The sequence below is a fragment of the Leptodactylus fuscus genome, chromosome 2 (genome assembly GCF_031893055.1).
Source record: "Leptodactylus fuscus isolate aLepFus1 chromosome 2, aLepFus1.hap2, whole genome shotgun sequence".
NCBI classification, from domain to species: Eukaryota; Metazoa; Chordata; class Amphibia; order Anura; family Leptodactylidae; genus Leptodactylus; species Leptodactylus fuscus.
This window is the reverse complement of record NC_134266.1, coordinates 125271344-125284654: the sequence shown is the minus strand read 5'-3', so window position 1 is coordinate 125284654 and position 13311 is coordinate 125271344. Positions and strand designations below refer to the sequence as shown.

The 13311-nt window shown below is 43.8% G+C and overlaps 1 protein-coding gene across 1 annotated transcript in view; it reads right to left on the bottom strand.

Moving 5' to 3' along the window:
• Positions 1-13311, bottom strand: part of RSPO1 (R-spondin 1) — a 126261-nt gene that overhangs the window by 29119 nt on the left and 83831 nt on the right. The gene's annotated exons all lie outside the window — the stretch shown is intronic.

The window sequence follows — 13311 nt, the reverse complement described above, 5'->3', positions numbered from 1 at the left end:
CGTAGCGGCAAAAAAAATAAAAACAGCCAAAAAGCGTTTTTTTCAACACTTTGTCTCCTATAAAAAATTGAATAAAAAGTGATAAAACCATCAGATCTTTCCCCAAATGGTATCAATAGAAACGTCATCTTGTCCCGCATAAAAAGACACCACAACCAGCTACATACATGGAAATATGAAAAAGTTACAGGTGTTAGAACATGATGACACAATTTTTTTTTTCTATTTTGCAAAGTTTATCATTTTTTTAAAAGTATCAAAACATTTCAAATACTATATACATTTGGTATCACCGCGTTCGTACTGACACGTACAACACAGGTAACATGTCATTTGTACCAAACAGTGAACGCTGTAAAAATTAAACCCATAAGAAAATGGCACAAATGCATTTTTTCTCCAATTGCACCTCATTCTGAATTTTTTTCCAGCTTCCCAGTACATTGCACAGCATATTGAATGGTGCCATTACAAAGTACAATTTGTCCCGCAAACAATAAGCCATCATGTGACTCTGTGAACTGAAAAATGAAAAAGTTATGGCTCTTGAAATGTGAGGAGGGAAAAACGAAAATGCGAAACCAAAAAATGGCCTGGTCCTTAAGGGGTTAAAACATGAAAAATACTATATAAGTGTATTGTACCCCATGATTGTACCAACCCAGAGAATAAAACTAACAATGGAAGCCATAAAAACAAAAGCCGGAAGAAAATGTCAGTAAAGCATTTTTTTTTTTTCATTTCACCTCATTCTGAAGTTTTTCCCCGCTTTCCAGTACATTGTACAGAATAATAAATAGTACCACTCTGAATTACAACTTGTCACGCAAAAATCAAGTCTTCATATGACTACATAAGTGGAAAAAATGAGAAAGGTATGGCTTTTAGATTGCAGCGAATAAAAAACACAAAACTGAAAAATGCGTCACGTAAGGGTTAACGTATGTGTCCTTTGGAAATGATGAACAGTCTTCACTGTTACCGGGTTAATCAGTAATAGGGTACAGATACTGAAGGTGAAATGAGAGATTCCCAAGATGACGTGTTACCACGAGACAGACCTCAGGTCCATGACAATTACTAATTAACCACAAAAAAAATATTTGGTGTAAACTTTCACAGATGCCAATTTATTCAATAGAACAGGAAACTACAATTATAATACTGGCTTGCATTATTTTAATACTCCAACTCCAGTGGCTTAACCCCGTGGATGCTGTGATCAATAGCAAACACTGCATCTGGGTGGTTCAGGAGCAAGATCGCCTCCACAATGGCAGCCAATACACATATTGAGCCTCTGTGCAAATGTCTCCAACACTCTCCAGGGCAGTCTGCTCTGTAGACACATAGCCATCTTTACACACATAATGGAAGATTATATAGATAATCTGTTTTCCCTTAGCCCAAACAGCAGCACAAGATGGGGTATTCCTGCCCCTGTGTACTGTTAGGACAGGTGGAACTTTTAATAAACTAACAAGTTCCCTCCCATAAAAGGCCTAGGAGACCTCCCCCTCCCTGTGTTAGTCTCCAAGTACCATATAGCATAAGACCACATATAATTTTAACAAGTCAAGGGAGGGAGCTTTGTGCTGCTGTTTGGGCTAAGGGAAAACAGATTATCTATATAATCTTCCATTCCCCCTACGCCCAAACAGCAGCACAAGATGGGGACTTAACAAGTAATACCCCTTCTAGGGAGGGCGATCCTGACAGGCCGAGGTCAGGATTGAGTAACCAAAGGACTTCGCCTTGGAGGTATGCCAGTCCAATCTATAGTGCCTGGCGAAAGTTAAGTGGGAAGACCAAGATGCAGCCGCACAGATCTGGTCTACTGAGAGGGACTGCCTCTCTGCCCAAGACGCCCCTACCGCCCTGGTAGCATGGGCTCGCAAAAATTCTGGGACCGGCAGCCCCTGTGTCTGAAGGGCCACTGAGATGGCTTCTCTGATCCACCTTGACAGAGTAGTTTTGGACGCCTTATTACCCCTGTTGTGACCAAAAAAATTGACAAGTAGGTTTTCTGACCTGCGGAATGGGCCTGTCCGGTCCAGGTATATCCGCAGAGTTCGCACCAGATCCAAACTATGCATTTTCTCTTCCCATTCCGAGGAAGGAGAGGGGAAGAAGGTAGGTAAGGTTAAAACCTGGTTTATGTTTTCCACTGAGGGAACTTTAGGCAGAAAACCTTGAATAAACCTAAGCTGGACTCGGTCCGGAAAAAAGGTCGTGTATGGCTCTGATGCCGCCAAAGCCTGGAGCTCTCCTACTCGCTTGGCAGATGTGATTGCCAGAAGAAAGGTTACTTTCCATGAGAGGTATTTGAGCTCCCCCTCTGTCAAGGGTTCAAATGGAGGGCCGCATAGCCCTTGTAGGACCGCAGCTAGGTCCCATTGGGGGGCCGGGGGCCGTACCGGGGGTCGGAGCCTAGAGGCCCCTTTCTGGAATTGCCTTATGAGAGGATTCTGAGACAATCTAGTCCCCAATAGAGCGGATAGCGCCGAGACATGCACTCTCAAGGTGGCCGGGGACAATCCCTTGTCCAACCCTTCTTGTAAGAACTCCAGGACTGACTCAATGGATGATGTATCACACTGTCTCCTGGCCCCCCAGTCCTTAAATACTCGAGCGATCCTCTGGTAACTGCGATTGGTTGAGTCCGCTCTAGAGTGGGCCAATGTTCTTAAGACGGCCTGGGACAATCCTCTGTCTCCACGTACGGTGCGGTCAACCTCCAGGCAGTGAGGTTGAACCTGTCCAGATTCTGGCAGAGCTGACTGTCTAGAGTTACCAGGTTTTGGACACACGGAAGCCTCCAGTAGGTCCCTCGACTCATTACCATGAGGTGGGTAAACCATGCCCTTTTCGGCCAGAACGGCATGATGACAATGGCCGAAGTCTGGTCCTGCCTGAGTTTCGCCAACACCCTGGGAATCATTGGAATCGGAGGGAAAACGTATGCTAGTTTGAAGCTCCAGGGTATTGACAGGGCATCGATCGCCAAGGGATTGCCGTCCCGATACAGGGAGCAGAATTGTCCCACCTTGGCGTTGTGTTGGGTGGCCATCAGATCCACCTCGGGGAGACCCCACATCCTGGTGAGTTGTTGGAAAACTTCCGGGGACAGAGACCATTCGGCTGTTGTTATTAGTCCCCTGCTTAACTGGTCTGCCAGGACGTTGAGGTGGCCTTTGATGTGCACCGCTGACAGCCGGGACAAGTTCTTCTCCGCCCAGGAGAATATCAGGTTGGTCACCCTCATCAGGGAGGGAGACCTGGTGCCTCCCTGTTTGTTGATATATTGGACGGCCGTTGAATTGTCTGTCCTTATTCTGACAGCCTTCCCCTGAAGGTGGGGAGCCAGAGTCCGAAGTGCCAGATAAATTGCCGTAAGCTCTCGCCAATTGGAGGAGCGAGTTTTCTCTTGTTGATTCCAGGTTCCTCGTATTAGGGTCTCCCCCAGATGCACTCCCCAGCCTGTAAGGGAGGCATCTGTGGTCAACAGGGTCCAGGAAGTCTGGACCGTGGACCTCCCGTCCTTGAGTTGAGACCACCATTCCAGTGATCGACGGGTACTGATGGAAAGCTGGATAGGCTTCTGAAGTCCCGAAGAACTGTGGTTCCATACTCTCAGGATCTCGAGTTGTAAGGGGCGCATATGCCATAGTGCCCAAGGAACTGCCTCGATGGTTGCGGACATGAGACCTAGGACTTTCATCGCTGTCCTGATTGTAACCTTCCTGGTTCGGGATAGGTAGTGAACCGCTCGACCAATCTTCTCCTTCCGAGGAGAGGGCAGGGAGATCATCATACTGAGAGAATCCAAGTTGAACCCCAGGAACTGAATCCGGGTTGATGGAACCACTACCGACTTTTGCCAGTTTACCAGCCAGCCCAGCTCGCTCACAAAGGCCACTGTGATACCCAACTGTGTGGCCAAAACCTCCCTTGACTGAGCTTTTATCAGCCAGTCGTCTAAATAAGGGACAATAAATATCCCCTGGAGGCGCAGGGCGGCTATGACCGGGGCCACTACCTTTGTGAAGGTGTGGGGGGCCGAGGATATACCGAACGGGAGAGCTGTAAACTGGAAGTGATGTAATCTTCCGTTTAAATACGTGGCAATCCTTAAGTATTTCCTGTGTGGAGGATAAATGGGGATATGGAGGTATGCGTCCCTCAGATCCAAGGTGACGAATAGTTCTCCTGGCTGCAGAAAGGGGAGAACCGATCTTATGGTCTCCATACGGAACCGGACCTTGCGGATGAATTGATTTACATACTTCAGGTCGATAATCATGCGCCACCCTCTGGTGGACTTTGGTACTAGAAACACGGGTGAATAAACGCCTTGACCCTGTTCGTCTAGAGGGACGGGTTCCAACGCAGCCTTGTCCACATACTCCTGCATGGATCTTTGAAGATGAAGCTGTTTGGTGCCCTGAAGAGGGCGGGTCCTCCTGTATCTGTCTGGAGGGGGGGATAGGAAGCTTATTTTGTAGCCTTCCCGTAAAAGCTGGAGAACCCATGGATCCTGGATATGATGGTGCCAGGCGGCTAGATGTAAGGAAAGCCGACCCCCCACCTTGGCCCTGCAGGCGAGGGAATCGTGATAGTCAGAAGGTGGATCTTTTCCCACCACCACGGGAGGAACCTCGACCGCCTCTTGGGCCAGAGGGGCGCCCTCGAAACTGGCCTCTTGACATGCCTCTCGCGGGGGCGTAGCCACGAAAGGATCGTTGCCTGGATCCTGTTGACTGAGGCAGGTTCTTACCTTTTGAATCGGCCAACCCCTCCATTATCCGGTCAAGTTCACTCCCGAATAGCCTGCCTGGCTCAAAGGGCAGGGCGCATAAATTGAACTTTGAGGCGTTATCTGCCTTCCAGGGCTTGAGCCAGAGGGGGCGCCTCGCAGCGGTAGACAATGCCATGGTTCTTGCTGCCAGCTTGGTCTGATAGAAAGCGGTCTCAGAGAGGTAGTCGGACATGAGGCTAATGGTTGTCATAGCCTTCAACAGATCGTCCCGATGGGCACCGGAGTCGATGTCCCTCTCCAGATTTGAGACCTCCGATCGCAGTTTAGCGACTACCTCACTAGCCGCGATGCCCACCGAAGCTTGAGCTGAGGAAGAGGCGTAAATACGCCTCAGGGACCCCTCCGCCCTGCGGTCCATCACATCCTGGAGGTTAGAGCCGTCCTCCGCTGGCACTACCGTGCGTTTAGATAGTTTGGAGACCGCTATGTCAACCTTGGGCGGGGGGCCCCAGGAGCTGGACTGGGCTTCGGCCAAGGGAAAGAGCGCCCTAGACTGCGCATGCGCGAGCCGGCAAAGCCGCGCATGCACGAAGCAAATTCCCCCGCGCATGCGCGGAGAACAGCGGAAGTCCGCGGGGCACCAGATAGTGCCCACGGCAGAACTATAGAGCGCCGCAAGGTTCCTCTTCCCCCGGCCGCCAGCGCCACTGCACATCCAGGCGGCGGGGGAAGCGCGGCGGGACGGGGACCGCAGAACATAGTCCGGAACATTGAGAATGTGCCGCAAGCCTCACTCCCCCCCACCCCCCCCCGGCCGCCGGAGCATCATTACCCAGGCGGCGGGGGAGTAGAAAGCGAGCGGAGCAGCAAGGGATCCCCCTACCCCAGGTAAGACCCAGAGGGGGAGGGGGAAACCTAGAATCCAAAAAGAAAGGAAATCTTTTTAAAATTGTGGGAGAGGAAAGGAGACCTCTCCCTCCACCTGTCCTGGTAACAGGACAGAAAAAAACACAGGGAGGGGGAGGTCTCCTAGGCCTTTTATGGGAGGGAACTTGTTAGTTTATTAAAAGTTCCACCTGTCCTAACAGTACACAGGGGCAGGAATACCCCATCTTGTGCTGCTGTTTGGGCGTAGGGGGAATAAAAATGTTTTGTTTGTTCCAGCTATGACTTGGTTAATTTTTATATGTCCATGTTATCTCTGCCTTTTACTAAGGTCACACTAAAATAAGGAACATTTATTAGGCTGCTTGTGCTTTTTTTTTTTACATAAACTTTGTGTGGTCTTTTTTCGTCCTGCACTTCATTTATGAAGCATTTGCACCTTATAGTCCAGATAATTTGCTGCCGTCCTGACTTTTGGTGTGGCCTAAATGGAGATCTTTTTCATGCTGTATTTATGTCTATTACCTTTTTAAAAAGGGGCAAAAAAAAGGCTGTCACCCCTCATCTGCCCAGGTCTGCTACTGTGTGGGCACATTTTCCTGGCACACAGAGCCATACCTCCCAACCATCCCCAGATTCAGTAGGACAGTCCCGGATTCCAGGCCTTGTCCTGCTGTCCTGGCCAGCTGGAAGTATGTCCCATGTTCAACTCATCTGCGTCCTCTCTTGACACTAATGAGTTACATCCAATAATGTTCCCTGCTTCACTATTTGTCCAGTCTCTGCTCTGGGAGCTGATGGCGCGTTGTGATGACATCACTCACATCGCACCTGCAGCTCCCTGAAGTCTTGGAGCAAGGAGAGATGGGTATTAGTGTATTTTTATGATTGTTTCTTAATTAGATAAAATTTGATCACATTTATCTTGCATAAGAGTTAAAAGAAGTCTGTCAGCAGCATGTTCATAGTCTGGGAATCTAGAGTTGAGATCAAAGCCCAGACAAGCTGAGGCACATCTCCAAAGTATTCTTCCCCTCAGTCTAAGTTCACATCTGTGCTGGAGTCTAGGTTAGTGACTCCGTTGCAATGTCCACCTGAAATTAACAGATGGAAAAGTCCTGCACTTGTCCTCCTTCTGTTTTTTTCAGTAAAACATTGGCCTCCCGCATTATAGTCCATGGGGTCTGTTGGCCTCCCTGTGGAATTAGTATCTTGTAAACCAGAACAGAAGATAAGGATCATTTGCTTATGAATAAAACAGTGATTTACATGAAAATTTGGCTTCAAAGCTGACTATAAATAGCATATTTGGGAAGTGTATGTTCAAGGTGCGGTGACTAGTTTTATAACCAATTTACTGCTGACAGACTCTCTTGAATACTGTTGTTTTAAAAGAGGCTTTTTACATTGATAGGAAAACATTTGGATTAGTTAGTCTGTTTGCATTTCCCTTTCTGATCTCATGATCAGCTAAAACATAGTTGGATAATTCCAGTGTAATTCTCACTTCATTGCATCCCTTAGACAAGCACTTCCTGCAGATTACATAGTATCAAGCACATGCCAGCTACCAATGGCCGCAAAATACACAGCAAATGAGCCAAACAGGCAACAATTCCAGTAATATCATCACAGGGCAATGAACAGGGCAGCCATTCTCTCATTTGTGTGTATGTACTAAACTTGTTGACTATTTTATCACATTTGAAACTTTCATATTAAATTAAACGGGTAAATAATTTATTAAGGAGAAAACATGATATCTGTCTAGTAGATAGACAAAAACTTCAAAAAAAATCTAAATGAGTCCAAAATTGAATAATATTGTTTAACTCTATGGATCAGGACTCTGATTGCTATAGTATTACTGCTCAGTACATCATCTGTGCTGCGTAGAGACATAATGCAGCACATAGAGATCTGTATTGTGCTATGATACAGTGCATCTACTTGCCTTTGAATTTACTTATGTATGAAATTTAATTTCATTTCATACAAATCTGACAGAAAGAAAATTATGGCCTACTTTATTGGATGCCAATGTATCAGAACATTTAGTTTACACACGAGGTGGTGGCACAAAGTTGAATATAAGAGATGTTAGAATCTACAAACAGACTCGATCCTCAGAAAGCTGGGCATGGGAAACCGCATTTATAACAGTGAAAGATTCAGACTCCAAGTAGCGAGTCAAAATAAATTCAATAAACACCTTACCATAGAAAAAAAAAAGTCTATGTCCAGCCTAGATGATATCCTTGCTTCTTTCAGTGAGGATCCAGCAGAAGCTGTACTGTATTGTACTGGACATGTATGACTAATAGAGCCACACTAGTAACACTAGTAAGTGCTATTACATTCAGATAAGGAGGCTATTTCTTTCTTCAGATAAGGAAGATATTTCAGTTATTTGTCATTACACAAATGACAAGCCTTGGAGCCTTCAATATACTCCTGGTGGGAAGCTATTGTTACTAACATGGCAGTGCCCATGTGCTGTCAGTAAGAAGATGCCTCAGTCATGTTTGACCAAGGCATCTGTAGGGTTAACACTGGGGTTGAGCCGATCTTGAAATTTCAGAATCGTTTTTAAAATCCGATTTCCGATCATTTTCCATTCGAACTTGATCACACACACACACACACACACACACACACACACACACACACACACACACACACACACACACACACACACACACACACATATATATATATATATATATACATTTCCATAGATGGAAAGTTCTATATTTACTTTATTTAATGGATTAGGATGCACTTTTCTACTTTTTTATATTTCTTTTGATTTGTCTAGTATTCTTATTACATTATATATTTTTAGAGATAGAAAGTTTTATACATATTTGATTATGTAGATTATGTGTATTTATTTGGCTCATTTTTTATATGATTTTCCTAGTATCTTTAATACTGATTATAGTGATTTTTCCAATAGTATATATTTTTAGCATTGAGGAAATCAACTTCTATCTTCACTACTAGAGCTCATATATGTATATGGATGGGCTTTGTGTTGTGTTTTGGTACACATATGCCTATCCATGAACCCAGATGTGTGTATATTTGCTCCTCTTTTTGCTTTTTTTTTGTCTGTTTGTCATTTTCGTGTCCATCTTTTTGCTGGTTGCATTTCTTGTATTTTTTATGCTTGCTAACTAGTTGGCTTGATGAAGACACTAGTTCAGCATCGAAACAGGTTGCTTTTGTGTACCTGAATCAAATAGTAAAAGATTGTACATACATATTTACCAGCTTTATATATCTACCACTGAAAGAAGCAGAACCCACATAGGAACCCCACATTTTTTAATCCAATATTGCCTCTTTTGTATTACCATGAACCTAGAGTTGAGTGAATGTTCCAGTGAGAACACACTATAACCCAAGGTAATGTTTTTGATTATTTTTCTCATCCAGAATTTAGCCTTAGCAATGGGCAACTACAGCATGAGATACACCAAAATTGCAAAAACCCACCAGAAGCAAACGTTATATAAACCATAAATTTTTATTGACCACAAAATTCATATATTTATAAAAAAGAGACGATTACATCAAAATAAACAGTGACAATGGAGAAGGATATAAAATATGTCCTATCTCTATAACAATGGAGAACATGGGAAGAAGAAAAAGAGTAATGGGGGAATAACATCACACTATATGAAATACTTAGTCCTATCTCACAGCTAGTTATACTAGCTATAACAAATACTCATAGAGAATGTATACAGTAATAATCAAAATAGAATGTGGGAAGAACGGTGGCATAAAGCAACTGATATATGATGACCGGAATTATCTGGATAGTGGAGGGAACCAAGCATAGACGTTATAAGAGTATGGTGCAAAAAAACTGTCTTGTCATTGTGTCCTTTGGAGGACATTTTTGATAGACTGGTCAAGCAGGATTTGCACCAATTGTCTAATGAGGGAGTTAGATTTTATCTTACTGCAGTCCATTGTAGGGCTATACATGAATTAAAAAACTTGACTGATATAGTCATTAAGCCTGCAGGCAAGGGAAGAATGTTGTGATCTGGCCATCTGATATGTACGAGGCTGAGGCATTAAATATGACCCAATGCTATCAACGTCTTCCATGTAATCCGACGAGTCAATTCAAAACTGAATTGGATTTGTTTTTGACTAATGGTGTGGCAGATGGTCTAATTTTAGATAGATTCTTGCAGGGTCTAGGGGTAGACTATCCTATAATACTGACCTTTTTTCTATTGTCAAAGATCCACAAAAATGCACCATTGCCCCCCAGATGACCTATTGTCTCCAGTATGGGGAGTTTATGTGAGAGAATCTGTAGATTTGTGGACTTTTCTTTGCAAAATGTGTGAAAACACACCTGGACGACGACATGTTCCTAGTGACATGTAATGTTGAGGCACTCTATACATTGATATACTATGGCCACAGGAGACGGTCTGCCTAGTTATTTTTGGTAATGTCGAATTTGGACTTAGACTTAGTGGAATTTGTTATCTGACTATTGGTTTTTGCATTGACTCATAATTATTTAATCTTTAAGGACGGCCTCTTTCTACAGCTGTAGGTCATGGCTATGGGGGCGACTTGAATGCCAACTTATTCCTGGGGCTGTGGGAGAGGTAGGTTGGTTATAATACTGCAGGATTTGGTGCTGTTCTCTCAGGGTCTTGGTACATCGATGATATATATTTTATCTGGCAGAACTCTGTCATAGATTTAGAGACCTTTTTATGTAAACTTTTTCAGAATGACCTTAACATTCACCTTACATGGCAATTTAGCCATACCAGGGTAGAGTTCCTTGATGTAGTAATAGAAAAGGGTATAGATAGTATGATCTCTACTGATGTATTTCACAAATCAACATTGACTACATTCACTCCTACATTCTAGGTCCTCACATTAAGCAAAAGTTAATAGTTCCAAATTTGAGCATCAAGCTTGAGATCATTGTGAAAGATTCTACAGGAAGGGATATAGACATAAAAATATACGAAGAGGCTTTGTTAGAGACCGTGATATGGAATGTAAATTTCTGTTTGTGAGTAAAACTAAAATTAGACAGTATGATACTTAACCTGTTCACTTCATCACCATGTTCAATTCATGGTGGTTGGATGTGCTGGATATATTGCAAAAACCCTGGCCAGTGTTACTCATGGATGGAGATCTGTGTAGGCAATTGGAGAGATATCCTTGTACTATTTGGCAGAGATCGCATATAATTTACAGGATATTTTGACCTCCAGCCAATATATTCCATGAATGATCCCCAATACCTTTGGCAGTTCAGGCCCCAAATGGGTTTGTTACCAATGCAGGAGATGCAGAGCTTGTATGTGTACCTGAATCAAATAGTAAAAGATTGTACATACATATTTACCAGCTTTATATATCTACCACTGAAAGAAGCAGAACCCACATAGGAGGGTATAGGAGCTGGTATAAAGCTGTATATGTGGAGTGATCACCTTGTTTCCATAACCCTGATCATAGCGAAGAATTCAAAAGCATGAAAAACATCAATTGTAATACCTCGGTAGTGATTTATTATTGTTTTTAACAGTTTATTTATCTCCTCACAAAGTCTGAGCACTAGACGAAATGTACATCTGAGTCGCTGTGTTTTGGGCATCATCTTCATTACATACCATCATGTCTGTGGGTAAGTAAGGTGGCATATAGTTATCTGTAGGATATTTAGGATTGGGAGCCTTGTGTGTCTACTTCATATAGCTATGCATATGCTTTGTACACATGCACAGCAGGTATTTTGCACAATACTATTTATAACTTCTATGCTTGGTTCCCTCCACTATTTAGATAGATACAGTCATCATATACATAATCTGTTACTTCATGCCACCATTCATCCCACATTCTATTTTGATTGTTAGTCTATACATTCTCTATGTGGATTATTATAACTGGTATAATTTGCTGTGAGATAAGTATTACATATACACTATCAGCCAAGTATTTGGACACCTGTGGTAAAATAGAAAACAACATTTATTCATATTCAGTAGTTGGTAGAACCAGCAGATGTGCTTCCTTACGGATGGTATTGAGCGACACAATACTCCCGGATGTCTGTTGAAACTCCTGCTGTATGTGAGCCATCGGTTGGGTGCGGTTTCTCTGGCCAGCACTCGTCGGTCTCTATCTCCCAGTTTCTGGGGTCTGCCAACTCGGGGCACATTCCGACAATTACCGTTCAACTTCCACTTCATAAACACATAGGACACTGTTGATTTTGGGTAATTCAGTTCGCTTTCTATGTCCCTTAAGGATCGGCCATTTCTGTGGTACCTCACAATTACCCCTTTCTTGAAATCGGCCAATTCTGCACTTAATGACATCTTGCATGCGACTAATGCCAATGCACTAATGCCAATGCTGTTTCCTATTTAATGGAAGAAGGCGTGACGTACACCATGACCGCAGATATCTTCATTTGCATGGGTGTCCAAATACTTATTGGTAGACAGCGCAGTGTGGTGTTATTCAGCCATTACTCTTTTTCTTCTTCCCGTGTTCTCCATTGTTATGGAGCTAGGACATATTTTATACCCTTCTCCATTGTCAATGTTTGTTTTTATGTAATTGTGTCTTTTTTTATATAACTATATGAATTTTGTGATCAATAAACATTTATGGTTTTTATAATATTTGCTTCTGGTGAGTTCTTTTAGGGTATGTTCACACGGTGAAAACCAAATTCCGCCGTGTGAACTCCATCCGGCTTGCCACGACAGGATCCAGATGCAGTGCTCCGGCATTCAGTCGCGGCAATCCTCTCCTGATTAGGCCTGAATGAATGGGCCTAATTGGGAGCGAGTCTTGCGCTGTGGACGCCGCGGCTGTCTCAGTGTTGTTATATTTTGAGGTATTTGTAGGTTAAATACACCAAAATTAGTAAGAGGTGTTTCATGGATCATTTTCATGCATCTTAGGTAGTCTGTGTGCCAGAAACTGGAATGTACAGTAGTCATAGATTTCAATTATAAATTGACTTATATAATTTGAGAGGGTGCAGAGGGTGCAGTTGCACCAAGGCCCAGCAGCCTTAGGGCTAGTTCACACGGGGCTAAAAGGGCAGATTTTGACAGCAGAATCCACATCATAATCCGCCCCTTTACAATGGTGATCTATGGAGACCACTAGCGTTCTTTTTTCCGCGGAAAAAAGAAGCAAGCTGCCCTTCCTTCAGGCGGATTCCGCCTGGCAACCACAACCTCTGGCGTCGGCCCATTCATTTGAGCCGACTCCGCGGTGGGGGAAGCCGCGACCGCGACATTGTGGCAGGTGGGTTTTGACCATATTTTGACTTGGCTCCCTGAGTCAAGATATGATCAAAATCCACCACCCCCCCCCCCCCCGTGTGAACGAGCCCTTAGGGAGGTCATAAGCACTAGCATCAGTACTGAGATTGCAGCTTCACTCTGGCCCATAAGCCAAGGAGACCCACAGCTTACCCTAACCACACTAAGGTGGATTAAACGTTTTACCACCCATAACCATCACTGGCAAGAATTTGCTGTTGGGATAAGATACTGGGCCCCAAACAATAGAATGCACCAGGACCTACAAGAGTTTAGTTACGCTACTGAGTATAACCCTTTAAAAAAAGGCTGAAT